Source organism: Taudactylus pleione, unplaced genomic scaffold, assembly GCF_031769625.1.
Source record: "Taudactylus pleione unplaced genomic scaffold, aTauple2 ptg000019l, whole genome shotgun sequence".
Lineage (NCBI taxonomy): Eukaryota > Metazoa > Chordata > Amphibia > Anura > Myobatrachidae > Taudactylus > Taudactylus pleione.
The window spans coordinates 9333966-9347106 of NW_028284421.1; the positions used below are offsets into that span (position 1 = coordinate 9333966).

Here is a 13141-nt window from a genome sequence, read left to right on the forward strand (position 1 = left end):
TTTTTTTTTCTTTTTATGGAGTGGCCTCCTGGCCGCTCGCATTGCTGTGGGTTGCCACCTACAGCTAATGCGAGCGGCCAGAATGATTGTCGCAATGGTCAAGACCATTTCGACCATCGGGCTTGCGATGCGACCCTTGTGGTAGGGTCTCTTGGCCGCAAGCCCCAGAGAGCTTTCGGCTCTAACAGAGCCGAAAGCTCTCCCACTAACATCACTTGTGACGTCAGTGGGGCCGCCCCCAGACGGTAGGCATTCTCATGGGAATGCCTCCGTCTGGGCAGCCACCCCCCCCGGCCCACCAATCAAAGGGGGCGTGGTGTCACCCAACATCGACAACACGCCCCCTTTGGTGCGAGACCCTGAGCGACGGATTGCCCGTCGCTATCCGGGTCTCGCGCATGCACTCTGGGCCACCATCGACCCGGCTGTAAGCACTCAGTGCTTGCGACCGGGTCTGAATCAGGCCCTTGGTTCAGAACCACTGGGGCACCTTCCTTAATGACTAATTAGGCAAAAATATTTTTTGAATAAACTTTATTTGGCCAATAATTACTTTATTGGGGTGAAAAAGTGCAGGAATATGGGTTAATTGATGTGGGACAGGTATATGGGGGTGCTGTATGAATAGGACAGTTATTTTTAAGATTGCAGGTTGGTGTTAGAGGTGTATTTTGAAGGATATTTGAAAGTGTCTTTAAATGATAAATCTAATCCTATAGGCATTTTTATGCAGCCCCAATATAAAAATAATATTTATTTTGCAAAAAAAAAACCCTTGCTTTCTATAAGTTTTTCACTGTTTTACCAAAATGCATAAAACAGCCATTTGACACAATTTAAGAACCCCAAATACTTTTATTAGGGTCACTAATGCACTTCTATATTGTTGTCCTATATCACTTCGCCTTTTTTGGGGGGTACAGGCAGATTCCCCCATGTTCACCCATACTTATCACTGGTAAGACCAGCAAGAATATACGTGTGAATGCCACATTGTGACTTTTGGAATTAAATTGTGCGAAAAATGGGAGCGCTTAGCAGTGAGAAAACTTAGGGTGCAAAAAGTTATTGCATTATCACGGCTAGTTGAATTCCCTCCTTAGTGTGTACTATATAGTGTTGACATGCAATTTTGGGTAAATATGTACTGTATTTGGGCAAAGGTGTCTTTAAATAAATGAAGAAAAGTATTAAAAGACAGCTTAGTTTTTATTATTTTAAACCGTCTTAAACTCCAGACATCTTGTTGAATAAATTGTCTTAGTCAGAAATCAATTCAGAGTAATATTTGTCTTATAGCAATGTCATAGAGGCTATTACCATTATTGTGTACTGTCAATAAGTATCTCTGCAAGTTATCTTAATGCAGATATTTCTATTTTGCTTGCGACAGTAAAACTTAATCTCCCTTGAAAAGTATAAAACCATAAGCATTTGCTTATTCTATGAACCGAGCTCATAAAGTTGGAAAGCTTTACAGTTGAATTCAAAGTAGAAAGCGTTGTGTACTACTATGTTTCAATGATATTGAGCCTTCGCTTTGGTAATAAACAATCTTAAACTGCATTTATGTACCAAGATGTTGATAATTCTATGCTTCAATACGCAGACAAATACAATTGCTAATATTCTGCAAGAACTTCCGATAGCTAATTTTGAAAATGTAGATGTTTCAAGTGGGTGATTGTTGTAAAAACAATAGTTTCCTTTCAGTGAGATGCTATTTTGAAGATTTTAATGAATAATTACATTAACTCTGAAGTTTGGAAGGATCTAAAAAGTAGTTTATATTTTTATAGCTTTCATTACGTATCTCTGGTGCCCACAGGGCAAGGTTCTCTGGTGTCCCAATCTTCACATGTCATGACCATTAACTTCAATGATCACTATGTGGTCATGTGCTTTACACATGGCATATACAGTATGCAGTCAGCACACTTTGACAGCACCATATGTAAAGTGCACAGAAAAAATTTTACATAGACCATTATGGTATAAATGTACAGATACACAGACCCGGCAACAGAAATCTCGGGGCCCGGTACACTGATGTCTCTGGGGGCCCCACCTTCTCACCACCACCCCCGATCCCGAGCATCCCTCCCCTGCATGATATGTTAACTGAAAGATATACCAACCTTTAAATAAAGTAAAAATACACTATGACTTACCACACTGTCTCTCTGTCACGGACGATGCAGTCTGTAGTTCTTGTCTGCCGTCTCTTCCAAGGTCTTCTTGAAGACAGTGCTGTCAGGGGTAGGAGGGAACAGTCCCTCATAACTTTCCTCAGCCCAGAAGCGCCCCCCATCATTTTCTGCCACCCCATCACCACCTTCTGCCCTTAGCCCCTATAACCTTCCTGTGCCTCCATCCATTATCACCTTCCTCTGCCCCAGCCCCTATCAGTTTCCCCTTCATCTTCTTCTGTACCCAGCGCCTATTATCTTTCTCTGCTCGATCTCTATTCTTCTATCATCACCTAGACTCCTCACGGTTGTTGTTAGAAGTCCCCAACCAGCGCAGCTTTGCAGCCTGCCTGACTGGCAGGGAAGACGTGTTGCGACGTGACCTATCACATCATGCTGCTGCATTGCTCACTTGGAGTTCATGCCCGGGCAGCAGCTGAGCGCCTAAAAGAACCCAGTGCTGCCCGGGCCAGGCTACAAGGGAGGCAGAGCTGGGGTTGGCGGCTATGGGTCCCGGCAGACGCAGCCCTGTTTTGTGCCCGTCTGGTCCTCGGGGCCCGTCTGGACCTCAGGGCCTCTCTGGGCCTGGGGGCCTGGTATGGGTATACCCCTAGTCCCCCTCTGTCACCAGGCCTACAGATTCCGTAACTGTCAGGTTTGACGTACTGGAATCCCCTAGTGAGGGGTTGTGATGATAGTTTGGAAGAATTCGGGGAACTGGCCTGGACATCAGGACTCCTCATCCACAGGTCTTGGACGTTGACGAGACCTGGTCAAAGGTGCGGAGTCTAACCTGCAGGGAGGTGTTCGCCAGTGACCCCTCCAAGTGGGATATTGGCTTAGCTGCACCCTGCAGGCAGGTCGCGGTCCTTTGACCAGGTATCCAAGCCCCGTGGTAATAGAGACTCGAATGTCAGTGGCCCAAGGGAAGTGCCTAACCAAGGCACTATTGCACTGGGAGATTCACCAGGAGATGCTGTTTGTGAGGTGTAAATAGCACTTGAACTGCGGGGTGGCACACAAAGGATACACAGGGAACGGTGTGTGGACACACTTAGCCACACGGAATGGCACTGGTAATATACACAGGTTGAGATGGAATGGCTCACAGGAGACACTGGTAACTTTAATGTTCAGGCAGAGTTGGAATTGCAGTGTCACTGAAAACAAAGCTCTCAGGCTGGGATGTAATCAGCACTGTTGCTCACAGGAACACTTGTAGCTTGTAATTGGTGCAGCTGTGAAACACTCAGGATAACCTTGTAGCTGGGAATCACAAAACAGCATGCACAGGTAGAGATATTAATCACCCTGGTGCTGAATGGAGACACTGGAACTCCAACACACACAGAGCTATAAAAGCACTGTAGCTCGCTGGAGGCTAGATACACAGGCCAGGAGTGTTATAGCTCTGTGGCTCACAGGAATACACAGGAGACTTGGAACACAGGCAGGAATGTTATAGCTCTGTGGCTCACAGGAATGACACTGGAGGCTTGGAACACAGGCAGGAATGTTATAGCTCTGCTGCTCGCTGGAAAGCACTGGAACAAAGGCTTGGAATCCGAGGGAACCTGAAACAAAACTCAACTAGTAAACTAGGATTGACAACTGTTGATCAGGCAACTTCCTGGAGTTCTGGAGGCTTATTTATACCCAGGGGTAGCAGATTACTGGAGCACAGCGTCAGCTGACTGAGATCATGCTACCATTGGTTAGGAGTAGGGATGTGCAGGCTCGGATAGGTTCGAGTTTGCACGTGGAGTTCGGATTTTTCCCTCCAAAAAAACGGAACTCAGAACGAGGCAAAACGTCATCTTACATGGACGAACATCATCATTCCTGGACAAAAGACCAGGAATGATGATGTTCGTCCATGTAAGATGACGTTTTGCCTCGTTCTGAGTTCCGTTTTTTTGGAGGGAAAAATCCGAACTCCACGTGCAAACTCGAACCTATCCGAGCCTGCACATCCCTAGTTAGGAGGACTGTCACATGAGAGGAACTGTCATGGCGGCACCCATGATGGGAACTCCGATCCCCCAAACACACAGCCAACCATGGAAGTCCGCAAAAGCGCCTAAGGTAGAATACTCAGCATCACAACCCTCATTGCACCAGGCGTCTGACCACAAGGAAGTCAGGGGAAGCCGGCACAGAGGTAAGAGATAGCCGATCCTAGGCTGAACCCTGACAGTAACAATAAGAGGCCTGGGTACGGTCGGGATGCCAGAAGTCAGAATACCAGCATTGTGACAGTCAGAATCCCGACTGAATTTTGAAAGTATCCTAACCCTCCCGCTAACCCACTGTTACCGCAGCCTAACCCTCCACTTGTCACGGCCAGGGTATTTCAGCATGGCGCTAGGCGAGTGTTACCTGTGAGGTCATTGTGGCGCGGGCTGTCTGGTGGCGGAGCTGGTGTCTGGTGGGGGGCTTTGGCTGCGCGCGTTGTTGTTCGGGCCTGTTGTCACTCTGCGCTGGTAAGGCCTGGCGGCATCTCCGTTCCATTTGGCATGGGCGCCGCCATCTTGCCTTCTGGCCATGTGATGCGGCTGGCCAATCCTGGTGAGTCACATGTTCCCTCCGGCCAGTAACAGCACGGCATTGGGTATTTAGGAAGGGTCAGTGCCTTCCTTCTTTGAAAGTGCAACGTGTATCTCAGCCTAGCTGAGAGGGAGTTCTCTGTGCTTTCCTGTTCCTGTGAATTCGCTGTCTGCCAGTCTGCCTGTCAGCTCCTAGCTCCCACTGGACTACCCCGCTTCCTCCATCACCCTTGCCCATACCTGAGTGCCTGAGCCTGCTGACATCCTGCGCTTCAGTTCACTATCTGCAAACCTGGCTTGATTATTTTCAGTTTCACTACCTGCACACCTGGACAGCTCTAATTGTTTCTACTTGGACATTAACCCTTTTGCTCCCACAACAGAACTCTTGTGCACATTTATATATTCCTGGACTTTTATTTACTGCCACATTATATGTCTACTCAAGCACTTATTAAAGATCCTAGTTTTATTTTCAAATCTGCTTCTGTGATCGCTCCTGCTACCACCCCGGGTCCACAAACAACCCAGAACATAACACCACTCCGGCAGCCTAAAGCCCTCACCCCCATGGTAGCCTAACCGCAACTCTCCCCTCCCACAACTTAACCCTAACCCTCCCCCTAGTCCCTAACCCTAAATCTAACCCTTGCCCTAATACTTACCATTGGGATGTCGGGAGGCTAAAGCCGGGCTTCCAACTGCTATCAGGATTCCAGTGTCTGCATCTTGACGAAGTCCCAAATAAGAATATCAATACTTTTTGGTCAACTTGCAGCATTGGACCTTGCAGCCACATGGCAAAAGGGTGTATGTTGCTCCCAAACTGTGTGCACACAACAAAATTTGTAAATTAGCCCTTATCACCATCCAAAGTGACTGACCCCGTATTTGAGCACTTGGTTTGCTAAAAGTCCTAATCATTAGGGTGATATTTTTGTACCTACCATATACTAGGTGCAAAAGATATGCCTCTGAATAGAATTTTTTACACTTCCACCTTTGCATAGTCTATAGTTGGTCCATATGTCCTCACAGAACTTTGTCTAAATTCACAGCTGCAATCTAATTACACCTATTCAGGTCTTAAGTGTAAATTCGATCAATATACATCGCAAGTACTGTCGTGTGCTCAATACCGCAGTGCAAAAGCATGCATAATACTCTGTCAGACCCCATTTCTTTAGCCACCTTTATAAGAACAAATTCTACAGCAAGTTTAACCACCTCCCAACCTATGGGTTATTTCTTGCACAATAAATAACATTAAAAAGGTACCAAATTGTCCAATAACAGTTTGACGCTATCTTATATATAAAATTCATTGGCCTGCACCAATTGGGATGAAACCAATGTGAGGTGGTCCAGTTGGATCCTGGTCAGCTTTTAGGGGGGTTTAGGGTCCTGTTGGAACTCCCGTTAGTGTACACTGGCAGAACGTTGACCCAGGGAGCCTATTCTGGGCCTTCCACTGGATGGATGTGGATGAATACTTCACAGAGGGGTGGCAATTGGTCTGGGATGCCTGGCAGTTGGTCTGGGATGCCTAACTTAATAACTTGAAGATTTAAACCCGGGCAACGCCAGTTAATTCAGCTAGTTGTACCAGAAATGTAGTATATTGCATGGCAAAGAATCCTCGTACAGTCATCAATTTAAATTGCAGTTGAGTATTTTAATGAGATTACATTACTAAGGAATATATACAGTATAACTTTTATATTAAAACCTATTAATGCACAGGGTTATTCATTTCTATATTTAAAATAACTTGAGCATGTGGAGTTCAGTTCCTGGGAATATTTACCGGATGAACCCACGGTAGGTTTATTTAGACAAAATGTATTGTAAGATGATTCTTGCACAGAATGATGTTGTCATGTTGGACTTTAAAAACATTTATGTGAACGCTAACCCCTCCTACCATTGTCTGTGATGTTATTTCCATAGAGTCCCAGTAAAACAAACTTAATCATCAAATACTACCAAACGTGTATAACCATATAGAAGAAAGGAAAAAAGGCAGTCTGTAAAGAAAAGGTGAGGCTAACTCAAAAAGTATAATAGTAAAGATGAAAAGAAAGTACTGCTAAGGATAATCTATATAATAAAAATCAGAATGGTAAATGCATTTGTATTTTATTCTCATTCTGATAAATGAACCAAAAGTCTGTTTTATTGCAGCAGGAAAACTATTTTGTATGTATCTCTTAAAGAAACCCATTCGCTCTCTTCATAAGATAGATTTTTCTGAATATTATACCCCAAATAAAGGAACAAGCTAATTTTGCACTCTGTACTTTGCAATGTTTGGGGCATTGTCTGGACAAACCATGCAATAATTTAGCGATTCAAACTATTTTTCCCCCGAAAATAATTGTTAGTTTGTAATTATTGGATGATATTGCACTTGGAAGCATTATGTTTTAGTTTTAATAACATTCTGAGAAACGATTGATGCAGTATTACAAAGCCAAAATGTCACTGCCTCAATCTCTAGCTATTCTACTAAAAAGATAACATTTAATGTGACCTACTTTTAGTAGCAAATAGTGGTGGGTGTAATTAACATTATGTATTTGTTACATCATTTTGATATTACATTTCAGCTTCATGGTCTGTGAAATTAGTAAAATTGGGAGAAAGGAAATTAATGGTATTTTAATTCCTGAACCATCACATAAGTTATAACACTCCTCCGCAGTAGTGTTTGGTTAGGTGCATAGATACAGTATACCCACTTTTGCACCAACATGAAAAAAATTTGCTTTGAGTTGGTGAAAGCTGGATAAGCTTAAGGATATATGAGTCCTGTGGGGTTTTGTTGGTGATTAACTGAATAATACAGTCCTGATCCTAGACAGATTAGCATTTTAGTTAGGTCTTAGTCAAATGGTTGAACAAATAGCATTCTTAAGGTGTATGTGTTTGGTTGAAGGAGAATATAAGGTCTGGTGAAGCTTACTACACAGCCTCTCTGCCATTCTGATATCCCACCATCCAGCCCAAAACCTTGTTCTATTTTGTGTTCCTTATCTCAAATTTTTCTGATTTATAGTAAAGGCGCAGCCTGGAGGTAAGGTGCTACATCTCAGCAGCCAATTGTGGCGCAAGGACTTGTGGGGCACTTACTCTTTGATATATGGTGCCTTATGCAGTGGGGTCTGGGCTCTTCCTTGTGGAAGCATTCAGACTGTCCCCCAGTAAGTTTAGGGTGGTAGCACCTTCTTTGGCACCTTTTAGTTGTAAGGTACCAATTAATAAAAGCTGTGGTATCTATGTTTACTTTTCATTTAATTTCTAAATTTAAGTTTAAGGGTTGCTGCTGTTGGTAGTGGTTAATAACAATAAACCAATGGATATCATCACAAGACCTGAATAAAGGATCTATTTATCAATGCCATCCTCATCTCTGCAGCACTTAATATTCCCTATTGCCGCAATACAGAATGTTGTACTGGCACACTTTATTGAAATAGGCCTCTCGTGCAATGTAGTACTCAATCTGGTTTCCTCAGAGCAGGATTAAGGGCCACAAGGGCCTGGGGTACAAGTTCAAGTTCCCATTGTAATAAACCGAGAAGCTGTGGGTATGGTCGGTGCAATATGGGTGTGTAAACACACCCTATACTATCAGCTCTATTGTCTCAATAAATATATAAAATAAATAATTGAATTAATTTTGTAAGGAAATAAGAAATACAATTTTAATACTTGATTTATGGCCAGCTGGGTGGGTGGTCATCATCATACTGTCATGGTTATGGGCCTATTTGTATCTGGAGGCCTGGTGCTGTAGTTCCATCCATCCCATTGATAGTCTGGCCATGGGTCTCCTCTGCAAAGCCTAAAATTGCCTTCAATAGTAATGTTAAACTCTGAAAAAAAGGTTTCATGGCATTTTTTCTATATTACTATATTGCAGAGGATGCACATGAGTATGATCACAATTCAGTGCCCAGGAGTGAGATGGGGAGGAGCTATATCAGCAGCCTGCAGAGGAAGGATCAGAGGCCCTGATTCAGAGCCGGACGCTCTGACAGAGCGCTCGCTCTGAATCAGGACCGTCCCTCTGAATTTAAGAGCGGCCTCCCGGCCGCTCGCATAGCTGTGGGTACCCACCCACAGCTATATCGAGTGGCCAAAATGATGGTCGCGATGGTCAAGACCATCGCGACCATCAGGCTTGCGACGAGACCCTTGCGGTAGGGTCTCGTTGCCGCAAGCCCTGGAGTGCTTTTGGCTCAGATGTCATGCCAGCGCTCGCGAGCGGGTCGGAATTAGGCCCAGAGAGAGGTGACACTGATGTGCTGTATCTGCTCAGTATCTTGTCAGTGATCCTGAGATGGCATTATGTTTGATATCAAACTGTGAAAAGCTCATTGTCCCCCTGCGCAGTCATCATAGCAGGCTATGAGGATGGCAGAAACATGCAAAACATATTGTTAAATAGAGTGAAGCAGTGAAAACCCCTTTATTCAATAATTACTGCTATGGGGACACAATTCTCACCTTATATTGAGTTCTTGTGTTGTGCACATACTGTGCATTACTAAATTTTTTTTCTATTTAAATAAAATTAGTATACATTTTAGTCATAAGCGGAAAGGCAAAATGTAAGAAAAATAGAAAGTTAAAAAGAACGTGTATATAATACCCCTTTTACACCAGAGCTAAAACCCAGGTTATTGCCGGGTTAACCTGGGTAGCTCCTTGATGTAAAAGGGGACAGGGTTGGATTCCCGGGTCAAGTGACCTGGCAATCCAACCCAGGTAACTTGCAGGGTTTAATACGGGAATAACCCGTGAAGCCCTGCAGTGTAAACGGCGTGCTCCGGGTCATGCCTGCCGATTGGCCGGCTTCAGTGGCGCTTGGAGATGTCATCAGTGAGGCAGCAATGTGCTGCTATTCTGTCAGTAGTGTCTCTCTGAGTGATGCTGGTGTTTATAGATGGCGCTGTGACAGACGTAGTACAGGTGTGCGGTTATGCTAGAAACTGCGGTCATTGGGGAATAATGCACATTCCATTTCCAATCATATTACTGAGTTTTATATATATTATAATATTATTATTTAATAATTATTATTATACCCTTTGGCTATTGTGCCTATAGATGGATAAAGTATGTGTGACATATTTTCCATATCCGTACATGATAAAGGTGTCTATGTACTACGCATGGGAAAGAGATAAAGTGGACAGAGAGAAAGTACCAAACAATCAGCTCCTAACTGTCATTTTTCAAAAACCTACATGTAAGGTGATAGTTAGGAGCTAATTGGTTGGTACTTTATCTCTGTCCACTTTATCTCTCTCCAAGGCTTAGTACATAGACCACATAGTATGCTGCGGCATGTTTGGTGTGATGATCACCATAATGTCATGCCAGCTGCTGACTGCTAACATATTGCCAGGCAGAATGTTGAATTTTTAATTTTTTTTTGGTAATAGCTATTTTCAATTTATTGAGCCTTTTTAAGATTTTTATAATGATTGAGATCAGCAGATAGAATGGGAGTGACATTATGTAAACATGCATTAGCCTTTGTAGTTATGTTTATATAGCAAGCACCTCTATGGCATAGTATATCGCATTATGGGCCTGATTTGGAGTCCGACACAGGGGTGATGTTGGACACAGTGGGGTGTTTTTTTTCTGTCTGAGTTGCACCACGCACAGGGCCGGTGCAAGGTTTCCGGGCACCCTAGGCAACATTTCACCAACCGCCCCTGCTCCCTCCAATTCATAATATGCCACTCATCAGTTTCCCCCCGTTAAATAGCATGCCACACAGCAGTGTCCCAAATTCATATTACACAGAGCAGAGCACCAAACTCAATGTACCTCATAACACTGCTGCAAATTCCTAATATGCCACACAGCTGTGCCACAAATTCATTATATTTCACTCATCCATGAATTATGCCTTTTTTTTTTTCTTTGTGGACTCAGCGGCGCCCTCCAGTGGCCGGCGCCCTTAGGCGGCTGCCTAAGGTTGCCTAATGGTAGCTCCGGCCCTGACCACGCATACATCCTGATGGTGTTTGTACAGATTCAGATACAAAGAAGTGCATCAGAAATGTGTTGGACATTCCTGTGTGGTTACAGGCTGTTGGCTAATCATACGCAGATGTAGCGATGGGTGTGTTATTGGAGTGACACAGGCCTGTTGCTGAAAGTGATTTTTCATATTGGAGGCCATACTTAGATGGATGATCTGCATCAAAAGACGCAAGGAAGGCGGCAACTGCATCCATCTCAGAATCACAGAATCAGGCCTTGATGGATATATATATATATATATATATATATATATATATCCATCTCAATCTCAACTTCAAGTGTCACTATATGAGGTCAGCTCAGCCAGTACACAGCTCTTTGTCGGTCCTGTGTGAAATAGCCTAGGTCAGCTGAGCTCAGCTCTGTCACACTGCTCTCTCTCCCGCAGTCCTGTATGAGAGGATGGAATATCTCGCCCTCCTCCACAGACCAACCCCCATTAATCCCAGAAATTTCCCTGGCTGGTTTTCCATCCCAATCCACCCCTGTCCAGGTCTTGGAAAGGGTATGCAGTCGGGAAGCCAGCAGACCTAATCCCGACAGCCGGGTTCCTGACTGTCATATCCCAGCAAGGATCTAAAGACAGGCGTCGATATGCCGAGCGCGGATAGCCGCGGGTTAGGTTTAGGGTTCCCGGGGGGAACTTAGGGTTAGGCACCCCCCCGGGAGGTTAGGTTTAGGCTAGGGGACGGGGGGTTAGCGTTAGGCATCCTCGGGGGAGACTTGGGGTTAGGCACCCACCCGGGTGACTTAGGTTTAGGTGGCGGGGAAGGGGGGGTTACGTTTAGGCCCTTAGAGTGGGGATTAGGGTTAGGCACTGGGGGGGAAGGTTATGGTTAGGCACCCCTAAGGGAGGGTTAGGGGGCAGAAATAGGTTAGTATATACTTACCTTTGACGATCGGCATTTCCTCCTCTGCCAGGATGCCGCTGTCGGGATTCCAACCGCCGGGCATGGGTCTGGCGGTAAATCATACCGATTCCCTTGGAAAGAGAGGAAGGCAAGTGCTAAAAGTGTAAATGTAAATACATCTGTAAATTCAACACACTATGGGCCCGATTCAGCTTCAGACGGAATTGCAGAGCTGCTCGCAAGCAGCTTTGCAATTCAGTCTGTGCAGATATGGTAATACAGCAGGAGGCATCATGCCTCCTGCTGGATTACGTATCTGAGCTGCGTTGTCCAACACAGCATCAGTTACTCTGCGGAACATCGGCTGGCTAAGGTGACTCATGGCATACGTGCACGCAGGGGGGTTTCTGAGTACTACACAGCACACTGCCGCCGGGTAGTACACTCGTACTAACCGGTGGCAGTGTGTTTGTTTTAGCAGCCAATGAGAGTCAGCTCCACCTTCCGGCTACTGCAGTAGGTGATGGGAGAGATATCGTGACATCTCCCCATAGTGCAGAGCGGGCCGGGAGGACAAAGAAGCGGACAGCGGCAGGTGCAGGGATTCAGGTAAGTGGTTGTTTTTTTGTGTGTCTTTGTCCAATATATGTAAGGGGCACTGCATAGTGGGGACTACTACTGGGGGCACTATATAAGGGGCACTACTTGGGGGTACTGCATAGGAGGGGCACTGCATAGGGGGCACTACTACTGGGGGCACTGCATAGGGGGTACCACTACTGGGGCCACTGTATAAGGGACACGACTGGGGGCACTGCATAGGGGGGATCACTACTGGAGGGCACTGTATAAGGGACACGACTGGGGGCACTGCATAGGGGGACCACTACTAGGGGGCACTGTATAAGTGGGGGCACCTCTATAGTGATAGAGGTGTGTATTCTGTCTGTGTCAGTCAGTGTGTGCATACCCCGTCACAGGCTGAGTCTCTCTCTCTCTCTCTCTCTCATCTGAAATATCTGAATATTGAGGATAAGTATTAAAAGTACCTTCATCAATTTATAAACAGGCACATCAGGGGTCTTTTTATGGAGCCAGCGTGTATTCGTTCTCAGTATGAATCCCAATGTCGGCACATAACTTTATCAGATGTGCCTCGGAATTCTGAACAATCACTTTGGTTCTGCTCCTCCCCGTACATTCAATGGTGTAACATGCAGATATATAAAAGGAATTGCGCTCTCAAAATGCCATACTTTTTTGAGATTTTATTGCGACATAGAAAACAAACAGACAAAAAAGTTCTTACATTAAAAGTAGGTGAGTCTCTAGAGGAGGAGCAGAACCAAAGTGATTGTTCAGAATTCCGAGGCACATCTGATAAAGTTATCTGCCGACATTGGGATTCATACCGAGAACGAATACACGCTGGCTCCATAAAAAGACCCCTGATGTGCCTGTTTATAAATTGTTGAAGGTACTTTTAATA

The 13141-nt window shown here is 44.9% G+C and overlaps 1 protein-coding gene across 7 annotated transcripts in view; it reads left to right on the plus strand.

Annotated features, from left to right (window-relative positions):
• LOC148540320 (bone morphogenetic protein 7-like) overlaps nucleotides 1-13141 on the plus strand; it is a 217603-nt gene that overhangs the window by 85053 nt on the left and 119409 nt on the right. The window contains exon 2 of one of the 7 annotated variants that reach the window (XM_088443318.1): nucleotides 6686-6775. The exons of the other annotated variants lie outside the window; for them this stretch is intronic. The gene's annotated coding sequence lies outside the window, so the exon portion shown is untranslated. The remainder of the gene's footprint in view (nucleotides 1-6685; nucleotides 6776-13141) is intronic. 7 annotated transcript variants of the gene reach the window in all.